Raw genomic sequence first — 23,847 nt, forward strand, 5'->3', positions numbered from 1 at the left:
TTTTTTAGGGTTAAATGTGTGAGAAGGAGAAGGACCCATGGGCTGGTCCGTGAAGAAAAGAGAAGTCTAGTAGCTTTTTTAGGTGTTAGGTATCGGTTAGAATACTAACCGAGTTCATATGGTGTGCATATGTCTCGGGTCCCAATAAACCGAGGCAATAGATGTGAGACCAAAAGTCAAATCAGCAGAAATTTTGCAGGGTATTGTGCATCGATTTAAATTTTATGGTGTAACCGAGGTAGAAAAGTTCGAGTAAACTACAAAAATGTAACCATGTTCTGATAAACTTTGGTTGCTCCTAAACCGAAGCATATTGTGCGATTTTAAATCCTCTGTTTTTACTAGTGAAAATATTAGAAAGTAGTTAAGACAGTAAGTGGGGTAATATGATTACAGTCATCCTCAAAACAACACCAGAATTTAAAACTTCTACATATTAAAGTTTTTCAAAATGACATAAGTTAAACGAAATAAAGCCTAGGAAACTAAGCTGCAACATCGTTTTCCTCCAATGCATGCTCTAGAGGGACCTCATCTACCTCTGCTCACATCCAAGTGGATGATCATTGCAAAAGAAAACACACACAAACATGGAACCACCACAAAAGAAAGGTGAGCTAATTATATAAAAACCATACAACATAATAGCATGTACATACAAGAGTTAACTTCAATCAGGCAAGATAAAACACACATCCTAACATGTTATCTTCTAGACTTGACTTGTCTGGACTTTAGAATGATAGTCGAGCTATGGCGGGTCCTGCACTCGTGGTGGCTTATGCTCGTGGTGGAAAATGATACTTAGGTTCCCCACCCTACCACACTCACGAGGTTAGCCTGTTTCGGGCCTTGAGGCATACTGAAGCCCCTAAGACTAAGACCTCCTACTACTCCTCACCACATGGATCAATCCTCTCTACGTGAGAAGAAAGACCATTGGAGTTTTAGGATGACCCCCAAGACTGAGCTCATACTCTCATTCTAAACACTAAGAATCTCACCAAGAGATTATACACTGGAAACTACTATAAGCAACCTTGAAACCATGCTTCATTCCTTTTCAATTCATACACCTTTGAACATGTTTAAGCTCTAAAAGATCAAGTCATGAGGATTAAAACATGCTCCACAAACAAGATAACCATCACTTAGTCAAACACATAACAAAAGACAAACAAAGCAACTAGACTCTGCACTTCTCGCAAAGCGCACCATACTCGCCTGACGCTTTTCGCATAGCGCACACGCAGATTGGCCTTGCGAATTAAGTCTGCATAAGTGACAGACTTTAAGTCTCTCGCATAGCACACTCAGATCGCATAACAAGAGACTAAACAGAGGCCACTCCCTTGCAGGGACTCGCTATGCGAAACAATTCAAATTGTGAGTTTGCATAATCTGCAAAACGCCCAATTGTGCAGATTATGCCCACTCAACCCCCTTTGCCAATTGTAGTCAAATTCCTCAAATTCTAAGACCTCTAATTCCTATTGTAGACCCAATTAAACTTGTCTAGTGCATTATAAACATTCTTAAGGTAATTCTAAAGTGATCTAGACCTAGTTTCATCTTTAGATTTCTAATTTCTCTAACTTGAGGGCTCAATTCCGATCCTACCAGTTTTAACCAGTTTCAGTTCAATTTTATTATCCTAGCAAGTCCCAATTTACCCATTTAAACTACTCAAACCATCCCCTTACTCTCTAGACCCCAATTGCCCAAAATCACTCTCTCACTTCCTTTCACAGTGATCTAAAACACCACCTAAACACCTGACTTCTAATCTAACATCACCACAACAATATTTCCATTCAAGACACTTTCAACATACCAAATTCCAGCATTCACACACATTCAAAACAGATTATAATCAGCACATTTCCAATTCACAGATTCATACTTTTCACTAGTTTCACAGTTCAGCAAACACCGTCCAATATTCCTAAAACATTAAATTCAATTCAAACAGTATGCCAATTAAACTTCACCACTCATACAAAGCATATAATCAATTCAAAGAAGCATAACTAGCTCCCCTTACCTTTTATTTGACTATCAAGCTCACAAGGGCGCTTTTATGATGCCTCACACAGCAAGGACCCAACAAAACCTACAAACCACCACATCAGCGATAGAAAACAGCTCTTAGAGCTAGAAAGGGTAGAAATTTTGAAGAGGAAAGGCTACTAACTACATGCAACCAATAGAGTTGTATGCCCTAGGTTCAGACAGTGGAGAAACAAGAAGGAAGACTTACTTGCCAGAAAAAAAGAACTGTTTGGTCTGCTATGAAGCCCTTTGTGAGGTGAGCGTTTGAGCACCTATTGATCAAGATCTACTAGTTCAGTGAAAGGATATTTTAGAGAGAAGGAAAATAGAAAAAAACTTTGGAAGAGAGGAAATGCAGAGAAGAACAAGAGAACTTGGAAGAGAGACAATGACTTCTTAGGAAAAGAAATAAACTTTAAATTAAAAGCTCTTATAAGAAAACATTATTTTTCTACTAAATGTTCAGCCTTCTGAATAGTTACCACTTATCACTTCCTTTTGGTCACTCTTTTCTAAGTCATTACATAATTCACCTAACAAATTTAGTTGGTAATTAAATTAAAATGTTAAAAGTTCATTATGCTTCAAATTTTTCTTTTATAATCTTAATTATTCACCAATTAAGACAGTGAATAAATTGAACAAATAAACTAGATATTCTTCTTTAAATACTATTTATTTTATTATTTTAAATATAAAACAATATCTTTAAATATATTATTTTATTACTTTAAATATAAATAATATCTTTAAATATACCATTTTATTATTTTAATTATAAAACAAATAATATTTTAAATAATTTTTTCTTCAATTCCACAATTTAAAGTTTGTAATTATATATATTTTATTTACGGCTTTTTGAAACTCACTATGCTTATGTTTGTATGTCAGTATACTTATGTTTGAATGCAAAGTTTAATATATATATATATATATGGGGTTTGTTAACACGCATACACCTGTTTTTCAGTTGGTACGTTTTAACAATGTGTACCGGATTATAGTAGACAAAAATACCCTCATATATCATGAATTCTAAGTTTTAAGGTGAAGGATATTTAAATAATTTTCATTCTAAAAAAAAAAAAACCCAAACCCTTACCCACCTCCCTCGTTCCTCTCAACCCTTTCTCTTTCATNTCTCTCACTCCAACATTTTCTCTGTCATCCCTACTGTTGCCCCAATTGAAAAAAAAAAATCGGAAACCCTTGCCTAACCCTAATTCACCTTCCTCACTTATCCAATTTGTTTCTCTCTCGTCTCCATTATCTCTCTCAGCCACACACAACAACCCACGACATCGTAATTTGTTGCTCTTGCTCTGTTCGTTCATTTGGAGGATGTGTTATATGTTTTCCCTTCTTCTTATTATTAAATTTCATTTTTAAATTAAATCATGTAAATAAAACCTTCATAAATCAATTAAAATTTCATACATCATTTACACATCTACACCACATTTCATTATATTTTTAAAGAACAAGATATTTCCCTCTATTGTCCTTTTCCCTTTATTTCTTTTTCCTTTCTCTTTTGGTATGGTATACATGATGTAAGATTACAACCTAGAATTGAAAAAATTGTACTCCTAGAGAGCTCTTCTATACCTATTTCTTTAATTTTCTTATGATCTTTTTTTATCACTGAATCAACTTCTGCAGGTGTTTAGAATAAACTTTAACCACTGTACAAGATAAAAACTGTAAAATCATTTTTTACCTTTTGAGATTTGGAAAGAGTAACATAAAGTGACAAAGTTTATATTCATTTTACACACATTAATAAATATAAAATGATTATGAAAGAGTAAACTTTTTCAATTTTTAAAAAATATCTTTGATTCAAATTACCACATATTATAAAAAATATATAACACATCCTCCAAATGAACGAATAGAGCAAGAGCAACAAATTACGATGTTGGGGATTGTTGTGTGTGGCTGAGGGAGAGTATGGAGACGAGAGAGAAACAAATTGGATAAGTGAGGAAGGTGGATTACGATTAGTCAAGGGTTTCTGATTTTTTTTTTAATTGGGGCAACAGGTTTCTTTTTTTTTTTTTTTTGAGAATGAAAATTATTTAAATATCCTTGAGCTTAAAACTTAGAATTCATGATGTATGAGGATATTTTTGTCTATTATAATCTGATACACATGGTTAAAACGTACCAACTGAAAAACAGACATACGCGTGTTAACAAACCCATATATATATATATATATAAAATATATAAAATATAGTTACCGCTTTTTAAACACAGTATGTCTATGTTTGAATGGATAGTATCGTTTAGTTATTAGTTAACTTATATAAATTCAGTTTTATAAAATTGAATTATAAAACAGTTTCCATATTATATTAATTAATTCAGTTTTTTTAGTTTATTATAGTGCAGTTAACTATAATTTAATATAATTTAGTTAATTTTGGCCTACCCTATTTTTGTTCAATGAGTAATATAAAGGTGTATTTTTCTTTTCATGGTTTCTCTCCTTTTCAATCACTAATGTACTAACCACTGTTCCTTTTCGTGTAGATGTAGATATTTTTCAGTTTGCATTTGCGTGATTAATAAAAAAGGTATTTTTTCTATTCATGATTGTAAGTATTATACCTTTTATTCTGCAATTGCGTATGATTAATAAAAAGGTGTGTTTTCATTCTATGGGTTTTATTCCTCCTTCATTCTGTAATATTCAGTAATATTGAAAACATTACATATTTTAAATTACTACTTTAAAGTGGTAATTACTCAGTGATTATAATAAATAGTAATAATTAGTTTTTCTTTTTTGTAAAATTCAGGTGTGTTAAACTTTATTATTAAAGGTTGAGATTAAAAACAATTTATTATATTTATTATAAACACTAAGTGTGGTGTATGAAATATGATTCCAAATAATATATTTAAACATGTTTTTTACATGTAATTTAATAACAAACAAGTTAGGTCAATCAGATGAGTGTTAGGTTTAAAAGGCTAAGAGTTGATTTAGCATGATACACCATCTTCAATCTCAAGCATAATCAGTGTCAAATTGTGACAATACCAATCATAGAGTCCTTAATCGTATCATGGTCAATATTAAGTTTATGTGTTAATAAAACTTTAATTATAGTAAAAATGTGCGATATTCAAATGGTATCATTTGAAAAATTCCTTAAATAATTTTTCTTTTAAAAAAAGAAATTACATGAAACAAAAAAAGAATACAAAATTTAATATATTAAGTAGCACTTTATGTTTTTACTATAATAACATCGTGTTCTTAATTGATTATTTTTTCCACAAATTACAAAATTACTTTCAACCAAATTTACTTATTTGACCAACATTCATACTCACCAAATTTTTGGTTGACATTTAGATCAATGAAGTTTTATTTACTTGATGAACATTTACTTATATCATTAATGTTTCATTTATTTGATTTACTTTCTGGACCAATAGAAAAGAGGTATATTTATAAATGATTAAACCTATAAATAAAAATAGCTTGAGTCGGACACGCGGATAATAATTACTACTACTTTATCCATAATAAAACAATTCACCTATTATTAACTTAATATTCGTACAAACAACTATTTAAAACAAAATATTTTATAAATATTTAAAATAAAATATGAATAAAATTAAAAAAAGTATAAAATATAAGAAATTAAATTAAATTTTAATTTTAATTAAATTTAATCTAATAAAATATAAATTAATTTTAATTTTAATTAAATTTAACTTAATAAAATATAAATTAAATTTTAATTTTGATATTTTGTAGGTAACATATACTTAACCTGCACTTGACCTGTTTATAAAAAAGTAATAAAATACTAATTATTTGCCACAAATTTTATCAGATATTGACAAATACAAATATTTTTGCTATCTCTAATTAAATCTCTTTTTATTACATATATTAAAAATTACTGCATGATATATAATATTCGGTTCAAGACGCTACACCAAGTTTAAACCAGGTTAAATGATGTTGGGTCACAATTGACCAACGTTTAAGTTATTATTGGGCTAATAGTCCAGCAGAGGATAAAATAATCAAAGATATTTGATTAAAGATATTGATAAGTTGTTTATGAGCAACCGACCAAATCTAAAGGTAAATCTGTTTCTATTTTACTGGGCCTGTATCAGTTTAGGATCCATGAGATAACTTATAAATATAAGGTCAGAGCCAACAGTCAGGTACGTTCTACTGACACTCGCAAATACTCAACAGTGATAACAATTCACTAAATATTCTCTTGTGAGCAAAAGCTCCTCAACACACGCCTAAATTGAGCGTCATAGTGTCTTTTGCAGGTACCTCCCCCTCGGTCAAGAGTACAAGCGAGCGGAGTAGGGAACTCAAAGCATTGGAAAGTAGGGAGTCAAAGAAGAAAGGTACACATCTTAGCCTTACACAAAATCCCTATCGAAAGTGATTTAAAATTTTATCTTCCAAGGTCACAAGGCTCTAAAGCAGTTACATCCTGGCCATGACACATCCTAATATGGATTCTTCAAACATTCAATCAAAGATCGAACAGTCTCGCCTATATTTTTGATATTATGTATCTTGCAGGTTACAAGACTCTTAAAGCACCTGCAAGCTCATCTATGGCACATCCTAATATGGACTCTTCTTCAAACATTCTGTTGAGATTGTTGACAACACAAACTCTATATCAAACTAGTTTTTGATGATGACAACACAATGCTTAATAAAAGTACACATGTTGATGCATTACATGTTCGTATTCTAATTAAACTGTCATATCTGCTGAACATGTTTTTATGTCATGTGATGTATGTTCCTATGATTGATCGTGTGATATATTTGTGGAACATGCTTGTATGAATATGTGGAATATGAACTGATTGATTGAAAACATTTTATTTCACATTTCTAGAAGTAAAGATCACAAGCACCTTTATGAACTTATATTTGTTGNGACAAAGTTCTAGTNNNGTCGAATACACCTATAATGGATTCGACTATGCTAAAATCTTTGTACAGATTTTGTGAACCTGTGCTATGTGAGATTTTGAGTTGAAAAGAATTTCAAAGTGTTTTTACATATGTCAGTCGACATTGTATATTGCACATTCGATTGTGTTATTGATCTGTTTGGAATTCTGTTATTCTTACATGCTCTAACGGCTATATTTTTCAAAAGTTAGTTAAGCATTGATAACTTGGTCAACTGTAATAAATGTGTGTTGAATTTTGTTGACTAAGATTCAAAGGGAGAAGTCAATTGCGCTAAATGCTTGATCATAATCTGCACGGGGAAGGTGCTTCTTGATTGATCTTTGAAGGCTTGGCATCTTGTGAAGACTGCTATGTTGATTGAAGGCTTGGCAAGCTGTGAAGTCTGCTGTGATAGGCTTGACATCTTGTGAAGAGTGCTGGTTACACGTTAAGGATTGTTCGACGTGGGTTCAGATTGCAGTTGACCTAGCTAAGCATCCTACTTATCATGGGAGAAGAAAACATATAGAAACCAGGTTTCATTACATCAGAGAGCAAGTGAACAAAGGAAAACTAGAGGTCGTACACTGTAGATCCGAAAACCAAATCGCATATATAATCACCAAAGCACTGAAAGGAGAATGCTTTCTAACCGTTAGAAAGCAGATCAGTGAAGTAAAAGAAATAATTTTTGGAGATCGTGAGAGGGGTTTCGAAACCCTAGATCAGAAAGGGGTTTCTTCAGAGAAAAAGTTTCACCGGTGAAAACCCTAGATTAGAAAGGGGTTTTACCAGTGAGAAGAGTTTCATCGGTGAAGAAACGGTGAAAGAAGAGTTTCATCGGTGAAGAAATGTTGAAAGGGGTTTTTTTTCATTGATTCAACCAGAGGAAGAGTGATTTCAAGTTCTTCCTAGGGTTTTGATTTAGGAAGGAATGTTAGTATTATTTCAAAATTGTTTCTATTATACTTTGATTCATATAAATGTAGATCTCTACATATCAATGAAATTAATTGGAGAAGTTTTTCTTGCCTGAGTTCTTGAACTTACTTTTTGCTTTTCCTTGTTTTCGACTCTCCATCTCTATTCCAGTTCTTCCCTTCTGTCTAATCTTCTTTCCTTTCTTCTTTAAATCTTAAAAAAATAATCGAGTCTCACTATTTTTAAATCACTACTATTTCTAAAACATCATTTCTAAATCTTTACACTAAACTAGGAAAATTATAAATGAATGAAATTGTTTTTAAAGTATTTATGAAAATAATTAATATACAAATATTAATTATTAGTGAAATTAATTTAACATTATTCGTGCCTTAATTACAATCAAAATAATTGTTATAAATTTTAGTTTTCAAAATTTTCATTTAGAATTTAAATAGTTGTATTTTTATCAAATTGAAAAAATCATTGTGTATACTTATAAAGACTAAATGATGAATATATTATTTTAAGAAGTAAATTAATTCATACTATATTGTAATTTAAACCTCAATAATATAAATTTTATATTAAAAATAAAAAAAATCAATAATAATGAGTTCAATTTATATGCTTTTCGTCACTGGTATTTAATGATATTTAACCACTATGCAATATCAACCTATTCATTAATACAGCCTGATAATAAAATATTTTTCTATTAAATATTTATGTTAGCCGAAGTATTATTGACTTTCTAAAACCTTTTGACTTTGATGGACATGAATATTTAATATTTCAAAAATTACCCCTTAAATGTTAAAAAATATTAAAAATTATAGTTTGAATAGTAAGTATGATTAAGACATGAGATGAAGTATAGTTTGACGTGTCAATGTCATAAATTATATATATGGTCCAAGTTTAGAAAATGAGATTAAAATTGTATATCATTAAGATGTTGAAGCACTATATATTATTTTTTGGTATTTTGTATTATTTTTTTCTCAAAATTTGTGAAAAAAAAAAGAGTTTATTTTTTCAGAAACTTAAAACACGTGTGGATTTAGAATTATGAAAATAAGGTTAAGAAAAGACAATGACTAAAGCAACTTCTTTTATGCATTACGTTTATAGCTACTAAGTCAATAAAATTAATTAAATATCATTTAATGCAAGTTAATAAACTTCATTAAATATCACTTAATGTATTGTGATGATCATCTTTTATCCACAAAATTTCTCACCATCTAAAATATATTTTTAATGTCTAAAGAGAACTACTTTTTGAAAAGTTTATATAAGCATTCTAAAATAAAAAGAAAAAATTATTTACTAATCCTTTTTTGAAACTAAATCTTTATTAAAAAGTGTCATACTCTATTTTTTAGTATTAAAATATTTAAGATGCTTTGCTTTGTAGTACTCTTTTTTATTTGGGAGACGGTAAATATTTGAAAATATTAATATTTAAAGAATATATACTTGGAAAGTTTTATACAGAAGAATATTTAGACGCTTGGCAACCGTGAAAAAAGCTATTCGTTTCGTAATATTATCTGAAATAACCATATCTCTTTCAATATCTAGTAACAGAGATGGAATAAATTCATTATATTTAATATTTAGGAACATATAGTTGTGAAAAAAAAAATCGATAAAATTAATGAATTACAGTTAAATATTTAAAAATAGTTAGGAACTATTAAATATAAGTAAAAAAATATGGAATGAAAATAGTGATGGGAGACTAGTTTAGAATTCTAAAACGAAAAATATATTAAAGAAAGGAAAAAATATGAATTTCATAATTTTTAATTTAAATATTAAACGACGGATTTATTCCAACTCTTTGTTATTTTATTTTTTCATGATAAAAAAAGTGAAAATATAACAAAATATTTTTCTTTAAGTTCTATAAAAATAACTGAGAAGTATAATTTTGAGTTTTTCTTATTACTATAAAGAGAAAATGCTTAATTTTTCATCTCCTGTCCTTTTCTAGGAAAACGATTATTTTTAGTGGTCCTTGATAATGTCATTGTCCTTACTTTTTATTAATATATCTTCATTAACATAGTTGTTCTTTAAATACCGGCCTAACTATTCCTTATCACTAGTGATAAATGTTTACAAAATTTGATAGATGACAAAATAAATAAATAACTATTATTAAATGAATTTAAATTTTAACTCCCCATCATGATCTTAATATATTGGCTTCTCATTTATATTTATAAATTAATTTTATTTTTAGATGATTTTAAATTTTTAATCTACATTATTTAAGTCAAGACATAAATATTTTGTATCTAACACTAAAAGGTAAGAATATAGAAAATTTCTTTATAGATTAAGATAGTTTTTACTATTTTTCCTTTGTTTAGTTGTTTTAAGAAAGTTTTGTTGCATGTGCTACTCGATCTTCTTTTCTACTTTTTGGTCAATTAACGTGGTTCTAAAGACTTATTCTGATCATAATTTTGTGTTCTGTAGGTACTGTTAGAGTTATCTGAGTTGAGGTAGAAGTTTTTGGTCTAATAGAGTTGTTTGAGCTTTCCATCAGGTAAGAGAAACTAATATTTTCTTTAATTTCATGCTAAGAAGTATGAATTTTCGTTTGATATGTTGTGAGAAATTATGTTTGGTTGAATATGTTATAAATTGAGATAATTATTGAATGATGTTTATATCTTGATGACTAAATGTTTGCTTATTGATGAATATTGTTGTTGAAGTCCAATTAGGTACAAAACTAATTTAGAATTGAAAGTAGTGAAAAAGGAGTGTTTTTAGGTTGGTTTGTAGTCTACATTGGGGTTTTTCATATGTGAATTTCTATAGGAGCAATTTGGAGAGATAATTGATATTTGGGGTATAGTTTTACGCCACTTTAAACTTGTTTAGAACCTTAGTTAACCAAAAATATGATGTTAAATTGGGAAGTAGTAAATAAGTAGAATTGTAGGTTGAGTTTTTGGTTATTTTTGGCCCATTTTAGGAGTTTTAACAAGTGCGAATCTAAAGAAGAAGGTCTGTGATAAACATAAATGTTTAGGGTTTTTTTTAATCAATTGTGACTTATATAGACCCTTAGTTTGCAAATTTCTAGTTTACAATGTGTAGAATTGGTTATAGGTGCTTTTAAGTTGTTGAGTTGGTCTGGTGCATCTTGTTTCTGACCAAATGAGCATAGTAGTATTAAATTTTAACGATAAACTTGTTTTGGATAAATCCTAGTGTAAAAAAAATAATTTGATCATTTGGATAGGTCCCAAGTTGTCATCTGGTATGGCGTTGAATGACCCTGTGTGGCGCTTAACATTGCCAAAACAGTGAGTCACTGGGCTCTAGAGCGTTGAGTGCAGTTTTTCCAGAGGGTTTTGGGTGTTGGGTGAGTTTATGGTGGATGGACGAGTTAATAGTGAAGGGTGGCTATATGTTGCAGGGGTTGAGTGAGAGTTCTTGTTGGGCTTAGAGAACTCTGTGTTTGCGTATTCGTTCTTGTAGCACATCATACTTACTTAAATCATATGCATAGATACTTACATTAAGAAATCTTTTAACATCATTCAAAATTGTCTTAACTCTCACAACAATTTTAACAATTTTAACCACAAACATGTTACCTAAAATTTTACATAAACTCGTTTAGCGAGATCATGCACTCACTTATGAAGCACTCCCTAGAGGCATAATTTCTCAATGACTAGATACCTTGCCTATCAAGTCCAACACTATAACAAAATACATATTATTTTTCTCAACAATAATACTCTCGCCCAGAGTCCACTAAGTTAGTGAACTCTCTGAGTTTGGTATCTGTTAACACCCTGGAAAGTGTACCAGATCGTATCAAGTAATAAATAAACGGTAAGTCCGAGTATTGTCTCCCAAAGGACTCTAAGGCCTAAACGTTCATGTGATTAATGGAAATCATGAGACTTGAACAAACAATAAGTTGAGTTTTAAATGCAAAACAAGAAGTAAACATGCATGCAAAGGTTTGATCAATTGGCAGTAAAAGATATGGATGAATGGTATTGTTGGGGTTTACGGTTTCATCCAAATCCACTCTTAAATATCTACTATTCTTATTAGATTCAACTTTGTTATCAATGTTTATGCCACTTTATATTTTACTCTAAACTCGATCTCTCGATGACAAGAGCCTAATCACAATTACTAGTTTACTATATCGATTCTCCCTAGAAATTATTAATTCAATACTCACAGAAGCTTAAGGCAATTGATGTTCTTATTCCTATCTCTAGGTAATATTCATTATCAAGAGTAACTCTTCATGTCTAGACCTAACTATACGTCTCCATATAGAAAGAATCAAAGATGATACTTTTGAATAACGTCTTAAACAAAGCATTAGCAAGAACGGAAGAAAAACTCAAACTATTGATAAACACAAGTATATGAATAAAATAAGAAATTCGATATAAGAGAGTTTCAAAGAATTACATCGTTCCCCAAGAACAAAGGGCTTAGTTCACCATAATCATGGTGAAACTAGATTAATTGAATGGAAAGAATATAAAAGATAACCCTAGATTTGTAATATTGGAGCTCTCGCATCCAATATCTGCCTCCAAGGTGTGAAAACCGTTTTTCTGCGTCCTTTCTTCCAAAAGACACCCCTTCTGGTTCGTCTGGGTCTATATATAGCACAAAAATATAACAGAATTTTGGCCCAGGCCCAATAGTACACCGTCCGGTGGTAGCTGCGGCACTCAGAATGCCCCCCCCCCCAACGGCGCCGCTCAGGCGAGAAACAGTGAACTTCATCAGCAACGCCACCGTTCAGCGGTACAAAGCCACCGCTCAGTGTTGCGATTGTTGACAACACAAACTCTATATCAAAGTGGTTTTTTATGATGACAACTCAGTGCTCTATACTGTAATGTTTGTCATATCCGCTGAACATGTTTTGATTGAATTACATTGTATGTTCCTATGTTTGATTGAGTGTTATATTTGTGGAACATGCTTGTATTGAAATGTGAGATAAAATGTTTATGATCATTACCCATTTCTGAAAGAAAAGATCACAAGCACCTTTTGAACTTATAATTGTTGTGACAAAGTTCTAGTCCAGTCGAATACACTCTTTATGGATTCGACTATGCTAAAATCTTTGTACAGATTTTGTGAACAAGTGTTGTGTGAGATTTTGAGTTGAAAAGAATTTCAAAGTGATTTTTCATGTATTAGTCGACATTGTGAAATGCATATTCGACTGTGTTACTGTTCTATTTGAAAATCTATTAAGCCTACAAGCTCCAACGTCTATATTTCAAAAGTTAGTTAAAATTGTATGACCTGGTCAACTGTAATAAATGTGTATTGATTTCGTTGACTGAGCAGCCTTTATGTTGACTTTCTGTTATAACTGTTTTAATACAGTCGACTGTATTAGTAGGCTATTCGACTATGAATCAATATGATGAAACAAAAAGTTATAAATAGACAGAACGTGAATTGTTCTGTCACTTTTGTGATCTGACATTTTCATTTTCCTGTTTCAGATTGAATTCATTAGAAGCTCCAAGAATTCTCCAAAAAGAGGGTGGAAGAATTCTCCAAAAAGACAGTGGTGATCTTGCTTGAGAGAAATTCAGAAGGAGAAGTCATTGTTCTCACTGTTTGATCAATATCTGCACAGAGAAGGTGCTTCTGATTTGATCTTGATAGGCTTGGCATCCTGTGAAGATTATTGTTTTTGACAGAAGGCTTGGCAATCTGTGAAGTCTGTTGTGATAGGCTTGGCAACCTGTGAAGTCTGCTGTGATAGGCTTGACATCCTTTGAAGAGTGCTGGTGACACATTGAGGATTGTTCGACTTGGGTGCAGATTGTAGAAGAGGGGATTCTTGTTGCAATTCTGGTTTTGTGTTTGCAGCTATATTTAGTTTTGGGTTAAAGAGGAGATTTATATTTTGGCGTGGTGCTTCTGTAAATTCCTTGTTGTAAAAACCGCAACCATTATAGTGCATTTGCTTCCTAGGTTGGAAGGACACTGAATGTAGGTATTGTTGGTCGAACCAGTATACAAGCAGTGTTTGAATTTTCTTATCCCTACACTCTTTATTTTCTAGTCGACTATATCTGCTAGGCAGTCAACTACGTTTTTCCGCTACATTAAATTTTCAATAACTTGCATTTCAAGGAAAGATCAAAAGCTTTGAATTTTTCATACCAAGATTGTGAAAAGATTTTAATTTTGAATTAACACCAATTCACCCCCCCTCTTGGTGTAAAAAGAAGCCAACCTGTTTCATAACAATTGGCACCAGAGCTGGTTTTCATAAGATATTTGAAAATTCAGTCGACTCTGTTTTTATTCTATTCGACTGTAAAATCTGGGATGGCTTCAAATTTTCAAACTTTTGGTGAAGGTGCTTCAACAAACAGACCACCTCTGTTTGCTGGTGAAAATTATCCTTTTTGGAAAATTCGCATGTAGGTCTTTCTTGAATAGTAAGTTAAAGGAATTTTGTTGATAGTAAAACTGTTTTGAAACCTTTTACTGAGTGGACTGATGATGAAAATAGAAAAGCTCGGTATGATGTTAAAGCTAGGAATATTATTCCCTCTACACTAACTATTGATGAATTTTTCAGGATATCCCAATGCAAGTCTGCAAAGGAAATGTGGGATGTTCTAGAGGTAACACATGAAGGTACAGATGAAGTCAAGAGAGCCAGGAAGAATTCATTTGATGGCAATGCTCTAGCTAGGACAAGCCAAATCTAGAAGCAACCAAGCCATGTACTCAAAATGCTCATGGTTTTGATGATGGTTTGCGGACTGGTGATGGATGAAGATGGAAGGCTCACGGTTTTGGTGAGTTGTATGGTGATGGAAGGTGTGTTTAGTGGTTCTCTAAGAGAGGTTGGACCAACTCTTGGAGGAAGGTGGCTAGAGGAGGCCACTTGGGTTGCTCTAGCCTAGGGTGACGTTAAAAGAGTAGTATGGCAGAAAAATGGCAGCATAACTTTACTCTAAATCAAAGTTGATTACATGATGGAGAACACCTCTATTATTAGGATAAGGTGTCTCAAAATGGGCTGAAACTTTAACCTAAAAGAGCCACCTTGGTTGTCTTGGAGAACAAGGAGAAATCCTCTCCAATAAGAGAGAGACAAGTGGCAAAAATCCTCTCAAATGAAAGAGTGACATGTGGCCACTACCTATGGAAAAACTCTCCATTCCTAGAGTGACACATGGCCAGTAACTAGGAGGTAAACTCTCCAATGGGAAGCCTTCACATCTCTAGGACGAAATCTTGCTCCCTTGTCCACCAAGCTTAGCCAAAATGTTGACCCCTTGGTCAACACACCCATTTTGGACATCTAAGCATAGTCAACTTTGGGCCTTGACCCTTTGTTGACTTGTTTGGTCAAAATCCTATTCTACTTGGCCCAAAATAGAAGGCCCAATTGAAATCCTATACTACTAGGCCCACAATACAAACCCCAAATAAAATCTAGACTCTTGGCCCATAATACAAATCCCAAATAAAATCTAGACTACTTGGCCCAAAATACAAGGCCCAAAATTATTCTAACTCTACTAAATCTTCATGATGGCTTTAGATGGCCTAAGAGAAAGAGTATAGGTCCATCTTCCATAGATATCTCTAACTCCTCATGAATGTGCTAGGTCATGGCAAGGGGTATGCCATCATCATTGATACAAGAATATGAGTTGTTCAGAATGAAAACTGGTGAAAGCATCTATGATGTCCAAAAACGGTTCACTCATATCGTAAATCACCTAATGGCTCTTGGCAAAGTCTTTGAAAAAAGTTTGAATAGGAACTGGCAACCAAAAGTCATTGCAATCTCTGAATCCAAAGATCTTACAACGATGAATATGGCTACCTTGTTTGAAAGTTACGGGAATATGAGTTAGAACTTGGTAGACTGAAGGATGAAGAAGAGAATGAAGAAAAGACGTCCATAGCTCTGAAAGCTAAAAGCAAGAACATCACAGAAACAGAGATGGGCGACAAAGAATTGATGACCTTGATGGTAAGAAAATTTAGTCGACTTATACAAAATGATAGTCAACTATCTAACCATGCAGGTCAAAGCAAAAAGAAGAGCTACAGGAAGAATGTTGTCCAGTGCTATGAATGTGGAAAAGAAGGCCACATCAAGCCTGAATGCCCTGAATTACAGCCAAAGCAGAAAGGGAAGAAAAGATTTCCTCAAGGCAAAAACATGAGAAAGTTAGGAGCTTACATTGCTTGGGAAAACTCAGATTCAGAAAGCTCAAGTGATGAAGATGCTGACCAAGAGGAGAAATCCAACATATGTCACATGGCTGGAACGACAAAGAGTGATTGTGACAGTGATGAAGAATTTGAGAAGCTGCCTATAGAAGAGATATATCAACAGCTGATTGAGACATACAAAGAATTACATGCTGAAGTAATGCGACTGGAATACAAGGTTAATCGACTGAACTCTGAAAAAAGAGATTATGAATATAAATTTGATAACCTTGTTGCTGAGAATGAAAGATTAGAAAAAGAGTTAAATGAAGCTTTGTCATCTGCTAGAAATATTGAAACCAAAACTGTTACTATTGAAAAAGTTTGTGAAAACTGTCCTAAACACATTGAAAAGATAAATTACTTGATTGGCAAGCTAGCAAAGTTTGTTCAAGCTAGTGACAATTTAGATGTTGTATTGAATTCATCTAGTAGAAGCAAGAATAGACAAGGAATCGGATATAAAGGTTACTCTAACAAAACCAATGCTAGAAAACTTAATGATTTAAGAAAACCTGCCAGAAATGCATGTTTTTATTGTAACTGTGTTGGTCATACTGTTAGAAATTGCTATTATAGAAATATTGTTGTTTCTCAAGGATTATATGTATGGATACCAAAGGAACATGTGACAAGAACTAACAATCAAGGACCCAAAATTAAATGGGTACCAGCAACCAAAACTTAATTGTTTTGCAGGTTATGTAGTTGATACAGAATTGTTCTCAAGGATGAATTAACCATGGAATATATCAAACACCTTGAATGTCTACAACTGGTAAACCTGTATCTATCTGCTGCATCATGCATACATTGATTGATTGTTGCTGAAGTGATTGTTTGTGTTGTGTGCTGAATTGTTTGAATGATTGAATTTGATTGAAAATGATTTTTACGTGCCTTAGTCAAATCCATCTTTAATTCAATCGACTGTATAATTTGATCATGTGAGTAACTCTGTTTCAAAATGTTAAGATTTAAACTTAGGGTTTAAGAAATGTCCTTGGCGCATCTTCTTTCTATAAATGAATGAAATTGTCTAAGACTTTCAAATATATCTTGGTAAAGCAAGCTCTTATTTTGATTATGGTAATTCCCTCATTCTTCACTGCTCAAATGGCTTCTTCATCATCAAGACCAAGAAAGCGTCAAATGTCTGCAAGAAGATAGGTTGATCCTTCTGGATGGATCAGTGATGATACAACCAGAGAAAGATTCCTCACTATGCGATCACTCAAAGAAGTTGTCAGACATCATATGGCTGAACTTGCTCTGTTCGAATAAGAAAAGTTTATGTTTCCTGATGAAATTAAATTTCAAGGTCTCAGCAAATTCATTGAACTGAAGGAAGATTGTTATGATGAATTAGTAGAGGTTTTCTAGTACAATGTCAAAGAAGTGAATGGGAACATTCATTCTCGGGTAAAAGGCATAAACATCATTATTGATGATGATATCTGGTGGAAGTTCACAAGATTGAGAAATGAAGGTGAACTATCTCACAAGTTTGACTTTTCAAGATATAAAAAGATACAGAAAACAGAAATGTTCAAGAGTTTCATGAGATACCAAGGAAGATACAAAAAGGAAAAAGGGTTTCTATTCAAGTGGCTTGATATTGAAGAAAAAGTTGTGGCATTCATCATAGGACATATCTTGTTACCTAGAAGATACAACATCACAAAACTTACTCCTGTGGATGTTTGCTTATTATATGAAATTGAATATAGAAAACAAACAAATTGGGTCGCTGTCTTCAAAGAACATATCCTAGAGGTAGGAACAAGAGAAGGACATAGACTTCCATATGGAGTATTCATAAGCAAAGTTCTAGAACATTATGGTGTTGACTTTACTGGTGAAAAGAAACAAATATGTGGCAGAGGAAACATGATTGGAAAGGCAACTCTAACGTGTATTGGAATGAAGAAAACGTCTCAAGGTTGGGTATTCCACGACGGAAATGTTCTTTTGAAAAAAAATATGTCCTCTGTAAATAAAGATAGTGATGAAGAGCTTGGACCATCCAATTCAGAGTTTGAAATCCGAGTAAATGACAGATTCAAAAGAACATCTAGAAAGATAAACAAGTTCAACAATTCTCTGGTGACCCTACATGAAAAGATGGACCTTCTATTCAAACACTACATTGATATTTCATCATCTGAAGAATCTGAGATAAGGGTTGTGGATGATATTAGTGAAGAGAACACAATTGAAGAATAATCTGAATCAGAATAGTGTTATGTTTATCTAAGAAGTTTGTTAAAGTCCTAGGCTAAATTTTCATTTTGTAGAATGGCTTAGAAAGCCATCTTTTGATGATTTTAATGTTTTGTTTCTATTTCCTTGTTGTCCTTATCCATTGTAATATCGTTTCTATGTAATGCCCCAACCACTTTCTAGAGATGCATGCAAGCAATTTTTTTAGACTTAATAGAAAAATGCATTGAGGTCTTCATGGATGATTTATCAGTTTTTGGCAATTCCTTTCCTCAGTGTTTATCTAACCTGGATATTGTTCTCAAAAGGTCTACTCAATCCAACCTTGTTCTCAATTGGGAAAAAATGTCATTTTATGGTAATAGAAGGTATTGTTTTGGGTCACAAAATTTCTTTCAAAGGAATTGAATTGGACCGAGCCAAAGTAGAAGTCATTGAAAAACTTCCACCACCCACTAATGTGAAAGGAATTGGAAGCTTTTTGGGACATGCCGGTTTCTATAGGAGGTTCATCAAAGATTTCTCAAAAATTGCAAAACCACTAAGCAACTTCCTTGTAAAGGACGCTCCTTTTGTGATGGATGAAGAGTGCCTTAAAGCCTTTGAGATCTTAAAAAAGAGATTAATTTCTGCTCCTGTAATTGTAGCTCCTGATTGGAGTCAAAACTTTGAACTTATGTGTGATGCCAGTAATTATGCCATAGGAGCAGTTCTTGGTCAAAGAAGAGAGAAGGTATTCCACACCATTTATTATGCAAGTAAAGTTTTAAATGAAGCCCAGTTGAACTATGCTACCACAGAGAAGGAGTTTCTAGCTATTGTGTATACTTTGGAAAAATTTAGATCATATCTCATTGGATCTAAGGTGATTGTCTACACTGACCATGTGGCTATAAAATATTTGCTAGCCAAACCATATTCCAAACCACGATTGATCAGATGGGTGCTTTTACAGCAAGAATTTGATGTGGAAATCCGTGACAAAAAGGGAAGTGAAAGTGTAATTGCTGACCACTTATCCCTGTTGGTGAATGATGAAGTCACATCCAAAGAGAAAGAAATTTGGGAGTCCTTCTCAGATGAGACACTTATGTATATTCAGCAAAGGTCGTGGTTTGCTGACATGGCCAATTTCAAAGCTGCAGGAGTCATCCCAAAAGATTTCACCTGGCAACAAAGAAAAAAAATTTTGCATGATGCTAAACAGTTTGTTTGGGATGACCCTTACCTCTTCAAAATTGGAGCAGATAATCTTCTGAGGCGTTGTGTGACTAAAGAAGAAGTGGAAGGAATTTTATGGCACTGTCATGACTCACCTTATGGGGACATTTTAGCAGAGAAAGGACAACCACAAAGGTACTGCAGTCAGGATTTTATTGGCCAACTCTTTTTAAATATGCTCATAATCATGCCATGAACTGTGATAAATGTCAAAGGATAGGAACCATCTCCAAGCGTCATGAGATGCCACTGCAAGGCATTTTGGAAGTTGAAGTTTTTGACTGTTGGGGTATAGATTTTGTTGGACCCTTTCCACCATCCTTTAACAATGAATATATATTGGTGGCAGTTGATTATGTAAACAAATGGGTGGAAGCACTGGCTTGTCCTAAAAATGACGCCAACACTGTCATTAAATTTTTGAAAAGACAAATCTTCTCCAGATTTGGAACACTCAGAGTGCTCATCAGTGATGGAGGATCTCACTTTTGCAACCACCAGCTTGCGAAAGTACTAAAACACTATGGTGTGAGACATAAGGTGGCCACACCTTACCATCCTCAGACAAACGGGCAAGTTGAAGTTTCCAATAGGGAGATCAAAAGAATCCTGGAAAAGACAGTCATAACTTCAAGAAAGGATTGGTCTCAAAGGTTAGATGATGCTCTTTGGGCATGCAGAACTGCAATAAAGACAACCATTGGGTTGTCTCCCTTCCAAATGGTCTATGGAAATGCCTGTCACTTTCCTGTGGAGATGGAACACAGAGCACTATGGGCATTTAAATTCCTGAATTTTGATCCTAGAGACACTGCAGAAAAGAGAAGAAGGCAGATTATTGAGCTTGAGGAGATGAGGTTGCATGCCTATGAGTCTTCTAAAACTTACAAAGAAAAGGTGAAGTATTACCTGTTGGTATCTGAGGGGGTAATTTTCGAAGAGTGTAACGCAGCGGAATAAAACTTATAGTAAACGGAACGCGTGTTCGGTCACAGTTAAAACGAAGTTGGTCCTTTTTAGCAAAAATAATTTTCTTTCAGAAAATTAATCAAACAGTTGATATGCGTAAAGTAAAATGAGTGTAGGGAATAAAACTAAGTAAAATTGGTCCTTGCCAACTCGAAGAGAACTGCTCCGACTATCGACACACGAAACGCGAGCTTCTCCTATTCACGAGACCAGGCAAGGGAGCAGAACTAGCTTTTGAGAACTTCCTCAGACAAACTGTATTCTNCANAAGACCTAAGTTCACAACNTTNNTTTCTGAAGTTCTCAAANNNNCNANNTATAANCCCAGGGTCAGAAACTGAAAGGTCATCTCCCAACTGCCACAAATAATCGATTATTGTAAGTGATAATCGATTATTCAAGTCCGTTACAGGTTTTTCAAAACGTGATAATCGATTATATGAAGTGATAATCGATTATTCAAGTATGACTTGTGATAATCGATTATTGCTTCATGATAATCGATTATTCTATTACAAAAGCAAATGATAATCGATTATTCTAGTTAAAAATACAAGGTTTATGATTTTCCTACTACATCCAAATTCTACAAGTTGCTTTTTAAATAATTCTACTGTTCTCTTCAAATAATACTTCTTCCAGCATCATCAAAACAATTCTTCAGGTTTTACCAATGCTCCTTATTGGTAACAATACCATGATAAGAAGTTGGTAAAAAGGGTCTTCACTCTAGGACAACAGGTGCTGCTGTTCAAATCTCGACTAAAACTTTTCCCAGGAAAGTTGAAGTCCAAATGATCAGGCCCGTTCTTAATAAAAAATGTTCTTCCTCATGGAGCAGTTGAGTTGACAGATCCAGTTGCTGAAGACCCACAAAGAAGATGGATAGTCAATGGACAACGCCTTAAGCACTACTTGGGTGGTGAGGTGGAACGCCTCTCCATAGTCATGCAGCTAGTTGATGTGACATGAACCTATTGGGTCAAGCTAGTGACGTTAAAGAAGCGCTTGCTGGGTGGCAACCCAGTGCTCTAAACCCTTCCTTTTCAATTTTTATTTTTGGTTTTAATGTGTGTTTTCTTTTATTTTATTATTGTGCTCTGCTTGAATGAACTGAACTGCCTTGATTGAACTGTGCTCTGTTTTGTGTGATAAGCTTGCTTTTTGAAAATTCCAGTGTTTGATTGAAGTTGAGATGATGCACGATGATAAATTTTTGAGACAGGTGCTTGAAATAAAGTTTGATTAAAATACTGAGTAGGTTGTTTTTCTGAATTTGAGAACTTCTGAGTTTACCTGTGTGAGTTTTGAGCTTCAAAGTTGTTTTTTTAAAATAATTATTATTACTTTGAAAGCATGAATGATTTTCCCAAATTTTCTATGATTGAACTAGTTGTTCGCAGGTTCCATGTGATCAAGGCCATCTTTTGTTATCCCTTATTCTTTTGGCCTTCAAAATATTTTTGCCCATTGAAAAGAGAACAATTTGTTCTAACCTTTGAACCTTGAGCCTTATGCATGTCTTGAAAAACCTTTTTGAAAAATATTTACCTTGAGTTAAGTTGAGAACATTTGATGAGGTACTGATAAAGGTTCAAGTTTGGGGCTACCAGGAAACAACCCACCTCCTCTCTAGACAGTGAGCAATCAAAAGAAAAAGCAAGAAAAAGGCAAAAAGAAAAGAAAAAGTGAGAAAAAGAAAAAGAAAAAGCTCACTACAAGGGGAGGCTGGGAAAAAGAAAAGAGAGTTGTTCTTCAAAGATGAATTCATAAATGTCTCTCTTGACTCAAGGAACCTTGCGAACCAGAAAAACCAATTTCCTTCTTAGCCCAACCAAGTTACAAGCCATAAAAAGCCCTTGTGATGATAACCTGCTTGTGAGTACGTTTGATTGCGGTGAAATGAAAGGCAAAATTAATTTGTGTGACATTGTGATAGTAGAGAGAAACACCACACCATACACTTGTGAGTAGAGTGAGACACTTTTGAATGCCTGAGAGATATTTTTGAGTGCTTGAGTGAAACACTTTCCCTGGTGAGAAATAATACTCTGAATTTCTAATTGCATCTCTGCTTGGTTGATTGATTACTCTTAAGGATAACACCTGTTGAAAATGCATCACATTGAGCATGATTGAATTGAAGCATCTACACATCTTGACTGAAATCTTATGCTGATATTGATAAAAGTGATTCCTTGTCTTGAAAAAGTTTTTGAAAAAGGTTGAGTCATTGTAGTGATTGTTCTGAAAAAGCTGAGTTGCATTTGGTTTGCTTGACGACAAGAAAAGTTCTAAGTTTGGGGTTGTGATAACGGTTAGAAACACCGTTATTTGCTATGTGCTTTTGATACTAAAAGCACCCTTTTGCACTTAAAAACTTGCTTGGACTCATGTGTTTTCAATAAATTGTGTGAATAAGAGAGTTGAGGTTGATTTCAACAGTTTTCTAACAACTTTCCCTTGTTTTGACAGAGATTGAAGCAATACTGAAAGAAGAAGTGAAAAGTATAGAAGATGGAGCTCAAAAGAGGTCAAAAAGGCACCAAGAAGAGGGAAAACCCGAAGCCCAGGTGATAGGAACGAGAAAACAGCGCGAGGCAAATCACCGTTGGTCGCCCGAGCGGTGGCCCCGACGCCCGAGCAACGGACGCTCGAGCTTGGGCATCCAAAACTGACGCCCAGGCCCAACATGAACCCCAATTCACGCTTGGGCGAGCTCCCTACGACGCTTGAACGTGATTTCACGTGGATTGTTGACAGATTGACAAGTGTACCAAATCGTACAAGTAATATAAATGGTAAGACCAAGTATCGTTCTTCCCAAGCGACTCGTATGGCTTTCTCTTTCGCGTGAATTAAAATAATAAGACTTGAAAAATAAAATTTAATAAATTGGGTTTGAGGATAAAAATATTAACATGCAAAATAAATGTTGATTCAATTGACAAGTGAAAACAATGGATGGATGGATGTTGTTGGGTACTAACAATTTCATCTATTCCACTCTCTCTTACATATTACCCTTGATTATTAGATTGATTCAATTGTTATGCGACTTTTTTAGCCTCCCCTTAACCCGGCTTGCTATCCCTAGCCTCCCCTAGTAATTAATACCGCATTATAAACAGAAGTTAGCGCAATTGATCGTCCCACCCCTATCCCTAGGTGGTATTGCAAAATCAAGAGATTACTCA

Source organism: Vigna radiata, chromosome 6 (assembly GCF_000741045.1).
Source record: "Vigna radiata var. radiata cultivar VC1973A chromosome 6, Vradiata_ver6, whole genome shotgun sequence".
Taxonomy (NCBI): Eukaryota; Viridiplantae; Streptophyta; class Magnoliopsida; order Fabales; family Fabaceae; genus Vigna; species Vigna radiata.